Source organism: Lycorma delicatula, chromosome 7 (assembly GCF_047948215.1).
Source record: "Lycorma delicatula isolate Av1 chromosome 7, ASM4794821v1, whole genome shotgun sequence".
Lineage (NCBI taxonomy): Eukaryota > Metazoa > Arthropoda > Insecta > Hemiptera > Fulgoridae > Lycorma > Lycorma delicatula.
In genome coordinates this window covers 54,310,461-54,323,948 of record NC_134461.1, presented here as the reverse complement: position 1 = coordinate 54,323,948, position 13,488 = coordinate 54,310,461, and the positions used below count along the sequence as shown (strand labels likewise).

Below are 13,488 nucleotides of genomic sequence, written 5' to 3'. Positions count from 1 at the left end.
AACTAGCCGATTTCGATATAAAAATTAACATAAAATATTCAAGTAACATTTGATAAACGGAATCCCATATCGAAGATTTTTGCTATTAAACTGAATTTAAATTTTATATAAATAAAATCATTTTAAATATTTAATTATATTGATGAAGTTTTAAGCTTAAAATAATAATAATAATATATGTTTAAATTCTTACATGAAACTTCATTTAAATGTCACATCGGTTTCTAATAATTCAAACAAAAATATTTTTGTATTAGTATTGACTTGATTAGTAAACTGACATGAGATACAAGTCGCATTCAAAAATCTATGCGCAATAATTAATTTTAGTAATAAATACTACAATTTTAGGTCGTCTAGGGTTAGGGAGGCAGCCTTTTTGCTGAGGACGTCTTAGCTCAACCATATGCAAGAGCGGTTGGGTCGGGCCGCTTCCAGTGACGTATTGAGGACCCTCATGTTGTGAGACGCGGGCACGCATAACGGGGGGATATGAGTGGGTCATATCCGGACCCTGTGTAGGATAGGACTAGGAAGGGTAGCACTCCTAGAGAGGGATGTTCCTGCACTCCAGAAGGGAAGGGACATTCCTTTGATCCAGTGGGAACCCGATGTGGGGCCCACAAGTGACCTAAACTTGGGGGGCGCTTCAACGCCACGACTCATGGGCACGATCGAGACAACGTCTATTTAGGCGATTACAGGTCGTCCCCATGGTGTTTAAAAAAAAGGATAAAAAAGAGATAGTGCTATTTTGCTTGGTTTATAAAGTACTAGAAATATTTAATCGACTTATTAGCCCCTTAATTATACGGGATAATATCGAGAATTAGATCAACGGTAACTCGAAAAACATATGCAATTTCAATCTTGTTAAAAAAAGAATTATACATACACTATTTTAATGTGAAATACATTTTTTTAATTGTATCAGAATTATTTTAGAAAAGGTAAAAAATTATCATAATTAATGTAAGACGTTTTCAAAACTTTATTCCTAAGACTCCAGTTATTTTACATTATTTATAGCTGAACAATGTAATGAATTACACTTCCACTACTTCCACTTTTTCTTGCTTTTATCCTATACCTTAGTATCTGGCGGGAAATCTTTCCCGCCTAGCCCTATAGTAGAGCTACAGCTAGAGAAGGGAAAGTATGGTAATCTTTCCAATTTGACAATATGCGATTTTCACCGGATTTTTGCGTTTGACACCTAAGGAACCCAAAAAAACCGGTGGAAATTTTCCGGATGCTCGTATGTACGTGTGTATGTTCGGTGTTAGGTGTCGCACACTAAATCACCTTATATCTCCGAAACTACGGGATCGATTTTGATCAAACATGGGCAGATAGATTACTTCTATATATGGGACATTGATGCCATTAAATTGTCAACTTAAAAGTTCAAGGGGTTGAGGCTGTAAAGTAAGGTCACCCTCAGTATCTTGAGATTTCACCGGATTAAGGTCTGATTTTTCTTAGACTCATTTGATAATTAAAACATAATATTTAAAAAAAAAATTGCAAAATCGCACCGCACCCCAAAAAATGCTCTAAACAAAAACTAGTTGCTAAGCGGGTATACTGCATCATTAGTACCCCCTCTCACCACACGGAGCGCTAGTATAGTACTGATATACAATTGCTGTAGTCCTCTTCTATGTTGTGACATCACAGGTGACCGGTGGAATTAAATAAATGAATAAAAGTATTAAATTAAGTGCAAAAAAGTATTTTAAGTGGCCGCTAGTACCGCCACACCAGCGCGAACGAAATACGATGTGTGCGTGGGCTTTAGTTAGAATCATTGAGTTAAATAAACGAAAAATATTATTATTTAATAAAATGATAAAAATATTTTAAATTAAGTTTTGTGAGTATGTGTGTGTAAGCTGTGCATCAGAAAAACGCCGCTTGACGGAAAAGTTCTACAACTGTGTTGTCAGCTTTTTTTGTAGTCCAAATCTCTTATTTGGTATTGTATTAAAATGAGTTTTGATGACTACATTGAAATGTATCATTATTTGTTATGAAACATCATCTTTTTCATAAATAAATAGTTGGTAAAATTATTTCCAATTTCAATCACTGTAATGGGTTTAAATATTTATTCACCCTATACGTCATAAAATGACAAAAGGAGTTCTTAAAAAAGCTGACAACAAAGTTGTAATATTTTCCTCGCATTAGTTATTGATTCTTATGTAGAGTAAAAATAATGGTATGTGAAAATAAAAAAAAATAAAATAAATATTTTAAATTCAAAAGACCTTTATTTTTAAACTTTGATCGGCTCCCCCACCACCAATATTTCCCCAAAAATATTTATTTTTGGGTGAATGCGTTACTACTATGCCTAAAGAGACAAAAAATTGGGTGAATAATAAGGAATAAATAAAAAAATAGCTTTTTCAATTTTTGGAGAAGGGAAGAATTAGGGTAATTTTTTTTTAATGGTAAGGTAAGCGTGCACGCACGTATAGATCTTAATACAAAATGGAGTTTACATAAATTTGAGAAAAACTGACAACAAAACGTTAACTTTCCCCCTGGAGATATTGACGCTAAAATTTTACCAAAAAATTGCCCCGTAAAAATTGGTTTATCCAGTCAAACTTTATTAAGCTAACACGTGCCAACACAAAAGTCGAAAATTAACATGCCAACACACGTAAATACGTACGTACGAACGTTACTCCTCACTATTTTTGATTTTTGGGGTCCCTGGTGGGTTATGAAACGTTGAGAAGTGTAAAAAAACATGTGACACGTATCCCATTTTCTGGATGATTATCATGCTTTCCTTCTTGCAGCATTGGTCTGGAGCTATGACGCCAGGAAAGTAAAAGAAAACCTTGTGGGTAGTAATATTTTACATATACACGCCCTTGTGTAGTATATATATATATAGACATTTTTTTAAAAAATTAACAAAAATAGTAATGTTTAAAGTTTCAGCATTCTCTAGTTTTTGGAAAAACTGGTTAACAAGATAATCATGGGTTTGATGTATAATGAAATTTACCACTCTAATGTTAATTATAAATATGATCTGTTGTATTTTTATTATACACTACCCTATTTTTTGTTATTTTTTTCCTATTTACTTTTATTATGAAACTGGAATAAATCACCGAAAGTTTAAAGTTAATCTGTACTTTTATCAACATGAATAGTAATCTGTATTATTTAAAAGAGAATAATTATTTATTACCTGAACGAAGCGAATTTTTTTTTAATATCATCTTTTGTCTTCTTTTCTGTTTTTTGTCTCAGTATTCAGTTCCAACCAAACGATTTATAAAATTTTGCATTAAGTTTCTCGCTATTTGACAGAACGTTGTACGTTATTTAATAATTGTTACTCGTAGTGTAATTATTTTTATTGTTGTTAAATATAAAACCTATTTATATTAAAACCTAATAAAATTAAAAAAAAGAGTGCTAATTTACACGCTTTTCAGTACAAAATTCGTCATTTACAAACTTGTTCTCCATACCAAAATCTAAATAAAATAAATCATAAGGATTTTTCGGGACTTTACATTCGAATTAAACGATTTAACTAAAACTTAAACACAAATTCATCGCATTATCATGTTACTTTTATATTCCTCACAATTCTCTAAGTCTTTGAAGAGTTTAATTAGATTAAGAGGTATATTAATTTATCTAGTATTTACACTAATAGAATCATAAAATAACTTACATCGTTGACAGATCTGCTTCAAGATATGAATTAAGTACATTTTCATTAACTAAAAGTTTTCTCGTTTGTACATTTTTTAAATTTTTTGTACACGAAATAACAAAAAGTAGTTTAAATATACTTTTAGAGAAAATATAGTGATATAAAACAAACGCGGGCGAAACTTTCTGAGAAGTAAAAACAATTAAATGGATTGGATAGTTTTATATAGGCCTGTAATTACGTATCGATAAATATATTTATATATACTTTACTTTGAAGATCGTACACTAAATATGTTACTTAGAGAAAGTGCATCATGCATTTACTAAGTACAGTACACATCTGTGAAAAATGAAATATTGAATTGAATAAAAGAGTAAAAAAGGAAAAGATAAAAAAGATTCTTTGTAGTCTCTTATGAATTATACATTATGAAATGTAATATTTGTTATGATAGCAAAGTAAGATGTTTACTTAAGTAAAACAAAGATACCTCAATAAAGGAATATAAAAGATAAAATCTATTACAATAATAAATCAATAAAAATGTTTCTTCTTTTTCAAAGTGAAACAAATGATGAAAATTTTATTAAATAATGGAAAAATTTTTATTAAAGTAAAATAAAAACTAATTACATTTTTTTTTTTTTTTACTGTAATTAAGAATAAATTTCTTCTTTTTTTATTGATGAATTAATTCACCACAGAAGCTTACTAAAGAAGCTTATGCGAGAGAGTATGAAAATGGAAATTTTTAGCGAATGAAAAGGATTATTCCTGACTGGGATTCAAACCCGAAAGGAGTAAATGAAAGGCCGAGATAATAGCAATCCGTCGATCACCGATTATATATATATTATGGTGTATAATTAATTGCAGTAAAAATGGATACAAACATTTAATGTAGACATTTAGTTATATTTAATGTAAATTTAAGTATTATTTAAAACATAAATTAATCACATTTACATATTTTACCCTATTTTGATTATGTATTAAGATCAATTTTCTAAATCGTATAACTTAATTTTAGATTGAAGCGTTACATCAATTATATAATATGACTATCCCCGGATTTAGCATTTATGAGTTTTTATTGCTATTATTATTTTTTTTCATTCTCCTTTTGATAATTTTAAAAAAGTTAACGAATTTCAGATAAATTTAACAGCACCACCGGGTTGGTCTAATGGTGAACGCGTCTTTCCAAAATCAGCTGATTTGGAAGTCGAGAGTTATTTTTACACGGATTTGAATACTAGATCGTGGATACCGGTGTTCTTTGGTGGGTTGGGTTTCAGTTAATTACACATTTCAGGAATGGTCGAACTCAGACTGTACAAGACTTCACTTCATTTACACTCATACTTATCATTCTCATTCATCCGCTGAAGTATTATCTAAAAGGTAATTACCTGAGGCTAAACAGGAAAAAAAGAGATACATTTTACAAGTTTTATTCCTTATAAATTGGAAATTATTTTACGAGTACATTTTGGCACTCATTCTGAAAAAAATGAACATTCTCTTTCACCAATTTCGTTTTTTTGCAAGGATATTATATCAATTAGCCCATCGAGCTTTCTCGTCCTTAACTTGTTAACACGTCGCCGCAAATCAGTTGATTAACAGCAGCTGATTTTTGAAGTTCTACGATTGAAATCCTAAAAAAATTATTTCCTTTTATACGGAATTGAATACTAAGCAGTGAATACCGGTGTAATTTTGTCGTTGGGATTCAATTAATAATATGTCTCAGGAATGGTCGGCCTGAGTCTGTAAAGACTACACCTCATTTACATGTCATACATGTCATCCTCATCTCATTTGGTCTTGGGATTGGTTATTGTTTACTAGTTGAACAGATTACAACGTATACATTAGGAAGGAAAAAAATATTTTTTTTCTTAATGACTTGAACTACTGTATCGATGAATAATGGAATAATTTATTGTTTTTTTAACAAATAGGGTAGATTACATTTCTTATTCTATCGTATAATAAGCATAATTTTTCTTGCAGTTGTGACTTAAAAAATAATATTAAACATACAAAGAATGCAGTTACGTTTTCTTTCTGCAATGATTTTTATTATACAAATCGTTGTAAAAAAATTAAAAGTATAAATTGTGTCATTTAATACTGGAATATCTGGTTGAAATCTCCAGAAAAAAAAGGCTTACAAATCTTTGAAAAAAAACGAAAAACACAACAAATATTAAAAATAATCTCAAAAATTAAATTAGAAACAGAAAAAATCGATTAAATTTGAAAAATTTAAATAAATGAGATTTGATTAAAGTGTTAAGCTACTATTAGCAATCAAAGGAAGATAAAGAAAAATGGAGAGAGCATATAAACTTTATCAAAACAAGTATAATAAATAAAAAACCAACTTTCTAACAATAAAGATCAGATATATAAAACAGTAACCAACTGGGAATGTTTGTATGTACTGAAATATCTTGACAACATAGATCTTACTGAAATTGATATTATAGAAGAAGGAATTTTAAGAAATATATCTTCGAAGTAAAAATATATGTAGAATAAATTTAATTTAAAATTGTATTTATAAAACATAGGAAAAATCAAAAAGAGGAAATGAATGTTCATTGTTCATATTTATAAAATGAAAATGGACTAACTTAGAAAATAGTTAACCACTTATTGGAAAATAAGAGAAAGATTGTATGGTTTAATTATCGAAACAAAACCTATGGAACAATGAAAACTAAGAATTAACAAACAGAAATAATATAAGAAACACAATACAAAATGTATTATTCGAACAAAAACCCAACTAAAAACAGGAAAAACATGAACCAAAGCGGAATAAGAACAATTCCAAAGAACGAAACAGTTTTGGCACAAGATCAAAAGCCAAAACAAGAAACAGTTTTGATTCGTGTTCCATACTCGACCTATCGATAAAACAAGTAAAAAAAAAAAAAATATTATTACAGAGCTGGAATTTTAGCAATATTTTCATAAGCATGGTGTACTAATTTAACAGTGAATTTAATTATTGTATTTAAAATAATATTGATAGTTGTATGAAACAGGTACATCTTTAATTATGGTAACTAATACTGTATACGTTTCATATTGAATCTAACAAATAATTATTGTTAACAATTAACACAATATTATAAACTACCTAAAGGTTTTCTGGGTTAAAATTATCTACAACAAGAATTATCTAACACTCTTACTCCAATAAAAGTTTTCTGAGATAAAATAAATATTATATATAATCAATAAAGGATTAGTAACTACAACTTACCTATGAATATAAGACCAAACGGCTATTCATTTGCAGTTGCGATAGGGCTATGATCAAATTTTTCATAAAAACGTTTAATTTACTATAATCAAATTATTGTACAATTAAAAGATATTCTCGGTAAGATATATTAATTTATTTTTGATAAGAAAGAGTAAAACTGCTTTTCTCTTGATTAATCTAATGATCTGTTAGTGATTATTATATACTCAAACCCCTTATGTTTTAAAAAAAGTTAAAACAATTTTAAATAGGCTTTTGGGGTCGGCAAATGTGGTTCTTAGATTAAACAATTTTGGTCTTTTGATGCGTATATGTTTATGATTTTCCTATTAAAAAAACAAAGTAGTGATTTTTACTATAAAACATTATAATATTCTCTAGTACCAAATCAAGATTAAATAAACCTATTTTTTTGCTGTTAGATGGTATAATATATATATATATATATATATATATATAGATTAATGAGGAAGGATGTTACTACGCTTTATTTTTTATTTTAATGAATTACATAATTTAAAAGGTGTTTCAACAAATTTATTTAAAAAATAATTATAATTTTTTTTTTTCATAAATATAAGTTATGATTAAACACAACGATGTTCTCTTTTTAAAAAATCTGATGTGGACCCCACATGAATTCCTTGAACGCCTATTAAATTACATATACACATTTTTTTTTTAATGAATAGTACATAACATTTTATTTCATTAAAAATTTCTGATATTTTTTCATATTTATTTTTTTTATTGTTATTACTGAATTATTATTTATCGTACAAATATTTTTACAATCAGAGGTTAATAATTATTAATAAATCAAGATAATTAAATTTTAAAAAAGAAAAGGAAATAAAGTCTGATTTTTAACCGATGTGCCCTTGTAAGATCCAAATACGAGGGCTATTTTTTTTCAAGGTCCGATCGGTCATGAAATTTAAACCACAGTGAAAATAAACAATTTTTTATTTGTAACAAGTATTTACGTAGTTGCATAGGGTGGGTGAATAAGAATAAGCGTAGAAGAGTGCTGTCATCAGGCATTGTCTTTCTCCATGACAATGCTCGGCCGCACACTGCAGCTATAAAAAAGAAGCTCCTGCAGCGTTTTCGTTGGGAAGTGTTTGATCACCCACCATACAGCCGGGGCTTTGCTCCATCCGATTTTCACCTCTTTGCTCACATGAAACGCTGGCTAGGAGGACAACATTTTGGCACAGACATCGAGCTGCAGACCAGCGTAGAAATATGGCTGAAAACACAGGCGGCTCCGTTATATGACGAGGGAATTGGAAAGTTGGTACCACGCTACGACAAATGTCTAAATCGGCGTGGCGACTATGTAGAGAAATACCGTAACTATGTAAGTACTTGTTACAAATAAAAAAATTTTTATTTTCACTGTGGTTTTAATTTCGTAACCGATCGGACCTTGAAAAAAAGTAACCCTCGTATTTTATTAATTAAAATCTGACTTCGCTGTAACTCTGGAACCAATGAAAATAAGTACCACTTATGATATGTCGTTAAAAAGCTCTCAATGATGACTTATTATTGCAGTTAAGAAAAAGTCCAAAATCAAGTGCAAACTGAGTCCTTCTTGAACTACAAAACTAACTTCTCGAAAATTATTACATATCACTCAACTGATATTCAGAGGGAAACAATTGAAAAAACAGTTTGGCCATGCAAAACAAAAATATTGTACTCGTTTTCGATTAATTTGAGCGAGAGATTACAGTTTATTTATAGCAGTGATAATTTCTATGTGTTTGTGGTACGATGGGATGCCATAATTCATGCCCAACTACTGTTATTTTTATTGGAATCTAGTAGAAGTTAGGTTTTCTTAGAACTATATGTCTCCATTATCAGTTTGTTAGGCTTTAATTAATGACATTGTTCTGAGTAAGATTAAGATCAACTACTTTCCTGGGTCTGAGAGATTACAAAACAGTGTATTAAAAACAATATTAAATTAATTATTTAAATTTTTCTTTATTGGATATTTATTTATTTAATAACAGTTTTGTATTTTGAAAGAACTATGTTAAAACGGTCTGTATCTATTACCCTTTTAGAATTTTAAATTTATTAAAAACCTTTTCTACTACAGGAAAATTTAACTGTTATCCCCTCTTAATAATTTTTTTCAGGAGGAGGGAAAATTCTCTGATTGATTTAATGTTCATATTTCTTCCTAACTTAAAATAATCTTATTCAACTATAAATATAGTGAGTGATTTGGAACTTTTTGAAATAACTTTACGGTTTGGCTGGGATTGTCTAGTTTTTTTTTTTGTTAAACGGTTATTTTTATTTATTATAGTTAAACGAGTAAAAATACTCGTTTATTATAGTTTTATAAGTATTATTTATTAATTATTACTCTATTAATGTTTCTTCAGTATAATTTTTTTCATTTATTTTTTTTTTTCACCATCTTCTGAGATGATTGTTTAATAATTGCAATGACCACTTTTTTATATTTAAGTAATTTCCTTTGTAAACGATTTTTTTCTTATTTGTTTTCTGAATTAATTATAACGAAATAATTTTTAATCATTATAATGTTTTTTAAAATTATCTTTTAAGGAGTTGCCATTTTATGGGAAATATTAATATTGACCTGTAGTGTTGAAATAAGTAACGTTTAATAATTACCGTGAAATTGATTACAACTGGTTAATTTATATTCCGCTTGTACTATATCTGTGAGAGAAACTGGGTTAATTACGTGTTAAAACACTATGGGAAAACTGAGTGAAGTGGTTGGTTACATGGAAGTATAAAGTGTTGTGGTATGTATCGTGTTTCAACAAATATTGACCTTTTGAATGAATACATTATCTTTGTTGTGTAGATGTCAATAATTGTAACAATGTTATTTTATGATAATACAACTATAAACTATACAAGGTAAAATTACTATTCATGATTTCATATTAGACTATTATAATTTACAGCAAGGAAACTTTTGGTAATCTCATTTGAAAAAAAATAGGCTATCATAATAATATATTTGTTTATGTTTTTGATCTAACTTTTTTAACGTTAATGATTGATCGTATTAAAACTTTAAAGGTTGAATTATTAAAATAAACAAGAATATAAAAATGTTTAGTTTTGTTTTTTTTTCTTTCCGTAGCGGAGGAAAAAGCTCTGCCAGCCGCCGTCAGGCCCGTACTGACGGCAGTGCGGGGCTCTCACCCGCTAAAAAACCTCCCTTTCTACCATGCAGGGGCCGGATCTAAGCCATATGGTATGTACAGCTCCTGCATGATCACCCAGGCACTCCACTATCCGAATCCGTGTGACCGGAAGGCGTCCCCAGGGGGCGATCGACGAGCGACGACTCCGAGGACGACTCCACTTTCACTTTGTCTTCAGTGAGCCGTAGACCATGAGCTATTAGCCACCTCTTAACCACATCAGCCGCTTCTTCACCGGCCACCATCAGTTCTTCTTCCGTTTCGCGCACAATTACAAGCGCCAAATCATCAGCAAACCCCACCGGGGTGACGCCCGCCGGATAGCGCTGCCTTAGAACATTATCAAAAGCAATGGTCCATAAGGCCGGACCCAACACCGAACTCTGAGGGACACCCCTCTCCACGAATCTGTCCTTGAAATATTCGTGCAACACCCTTCGCAGGTATCCCGGAATTCGTCTTACTTCTAGTTCACGAAATATAACTTCCCATGGCAGCTCATTAAACGCATTGCGTATATCTAACAGCATGACCGCTCCTATCTCTCTCGACCTCCGTGTACCCTCTGAAGCTGATCGAATAACATTCATCACTCGACCGATCGCATCAATCGCTGAGCGTCCAAGCCGGAAACCAAATTGGTCCTCATGAAGTCCCCCTGCCACCTCTACGCCGTCGTTGAGTCTTCGAAGACCAAGTCTTTCAAACAACTTCGCAAAGCAATTCAATAAACAAAGTGGTCGAAACGAAACCTGTGCCCCCGTAGGACCAGCAGTCTTCCTTAGCATCACTAACCTTGCACCTCTCCACCGTTCAGGTATCCATTCCATCTCCAATATATATTCATTGCACGCAATACCACACCAGGCACCGTCTCAGCCACAATTTTTACGACCTCCGGGGGTTGTTTTCATAATTAGGTAACATTATAAAAATTGGGAAAGTATATATATATATATATATATATATATATATATATAAAAATATTATTTTAGGTTAATATATTTTTATATCTAATATACAACTAGCCAAAACTTAGATGAAAGTAATATATGCAACTAATTTAGCAATTTTAAAGTAACTGAAAAAAATCACAAAAAAACGTAAAGAAATAAAATAACAATTATACTACAGTAGATGAAACAGGGCTACATGTAAAAAAATAAAAGAAATATAAATCAGTTAATATAAAATTAATGTAAATGTTAATGTAAAATATAAAGAATTAATTTTATAATATTAATTCTTTAAACTTTATAAAATATTTTACATTAGTTAAAATTACTGTATAAAATTCTGTTGGAGCTTAAGTATTGTGTTGTATCTTAAGTGTAGTATAGTATAATTTTGTGTACCTGTCATAATACTCGTAAATTGTTTAGAATGTTTAAACCGTGCAACAGCAGAAATATTTATACATATGAGTTTTTTGTTCATGGACAAAAAAAATGTTTCCAGGTGATATGATTGTCCGCAATATTAACAAGAGTCTTATACTGATAAAAAGTTTACGGTTAACTCAATTAATTCACATTATTTATCATCAGGTTGCTTAAATATAAATAGGCTCTGAGTAAATCGCATCGAAGTTTATAAAATTGCTCGAAAGTTATAGAGAAATAAAAAATGAAGTTCTGACTTTAAAATGTATACCCGATCCGTCTTTCAGCCATCAGGAGTAAAAATCAATTCGAATGTACGCAATTTAAATTAATTACGTGATACGGTATCATCTAATATCGATCATAGTTTGTTATAAAGTAAATAACTAACAATCTTGGCTTAAAGATAAACCAATTTATATTGCATTAAAAAGATTTTGACCTTAAAAGTGTTCATTTTCCCAGTTTTATCTAGTTTGTTTGGTAAAGCTAATAACATAAATACAGTAATAAATTTGTTTTGTAGGAGAAAGCTTCAAAATCTAAAATTAAAAAAAAATAATAATAATTTTCTCTTAACTTTATGACCTATCTAAATCTTAATTTAATATTATACATTTCAACCTCCTAAATATCTTAGGGTTTTCTTTCTGGTGTTTTATTGTTTTTGACGTGAAATGTGTTTCATATTAAAAACAATAAAACACGTTTCGGTGTTTAAAATCGGTGTTTCGGTATGTTCGAAATCACACAGAAACATACGGGTACCAAAACAGAAATTTGTAGCGCAACCAAAAGGTCTATATCGTCCTACCTCAATAACTTCCTAACTATTAATCTCAGAGACGTTGTCATTTTATAACTTACATGATTAGCTCGCCGATACAACTTTGGGTTTGCAAAACTGGCGAGCGGGTTGACGGAGAGCGAGCACAGCGCAGATTGGCCAAAACTGGCGCTCTCGCTCATTTCCAATCAGTGTAGCTCGAGACTTAGACGTGATAGCGCAGTGATTCGTGTGCTTGTGTTTATAATTTATCGAGATAGATCGATTTAAATAATAATAAATGTATTTAATAATGTAAACCATATTTACGCGTAAAAAATTAAAGTAAACATGTAAAAAAGCATAAAAATGCAATATGTCAGTTTCAGTTCGCGCAAAAGCCAGAGAGAAATATAAATTAGCCTATCGTTGGAAAGGGAAAGTTATAGGCCACGCACAGGTACCCCAGTGTCTGGTGCCAAGGGAGGAGACTGTTTAGGACGCCAAGCTGGCACGGAGCGCTCAGTGAACGACGCCGACGACGCGAGAACCTCTACCGCTACTTTTTATGCTTTACGTCTCTTACTCATCATATCACAGTCCGATTTTGAAAAAAATTGTCGTCGAGCATTAGTCGAAATAAATATCACATATCATTTAGTTTCTGTTTTATGTTAAAATTAAATTTAGTTCGCAGTCAATGTCTCGGTTTTATCTCGGTTTCAATCTAATACACACACTATAAATGACTCTCTGACGAACAGACCGACCAATTTATCTGTAGAATTGGCCAAATGAAGGAAATAAAATTTTCCACTGGAAGTTTTCAGTTTTGTTATAAAAAATTCGATGGTGGCTCTCCCATTTAACTCTACAGATAAGTCGGTCGGTCTGTAGTTCGTAGGAACTTCATCCAAGGTATGTAACGTTGCACGTAAAACCAACGGCCGTGCGTCCCGGCACAGCCCCACCCGATATTTTTGTGATCGTTTCATATTTATTTTTATCCGTTTTCCATCATTCTTAATGTGTTCTCTTTTCGTCAAATCAATTTAATTTCCCCTTCCTTTTTTCCATTGTTTCTTTTTTTACGTCTATGCAAAGTCGTAGTAAATTTTGTTCATTTATTCTCAATTGGTTACTAT

The 13,488-nt window shown here is 30.8% G+C and overlaps 1 protein-coding gene and 1 long non-coding RNA gene across 3 annotated transcripts in view; one reads left to right on the top strand and one right to left on the bottom strand.

Moving 5' to 3' along the window:
* Nucleotides 1-3,855, bottom strand: part of LOC142327601 (uncharacterized) — a 342,500-nt gene extending 338,645 nt beyond the window's left edge. Inside the window, exon 1 of the mRNA XM_075370801.1 lies at nt 3,713-3,855. The gene's annotated coding sequence lies outside the window, so the exon portion shown is untranslated. The remainder of the gene's footprint in view (nt 1-3,712) is intronic.
* Nucleotides 1-13,488, top strand: part of LOC142327604 (uncharacterized) — a 571,970-nt gene that overhangs the window by 32,823 nt on the left and 525,659 nt on the right. The window lies entirely within an intron of this gene.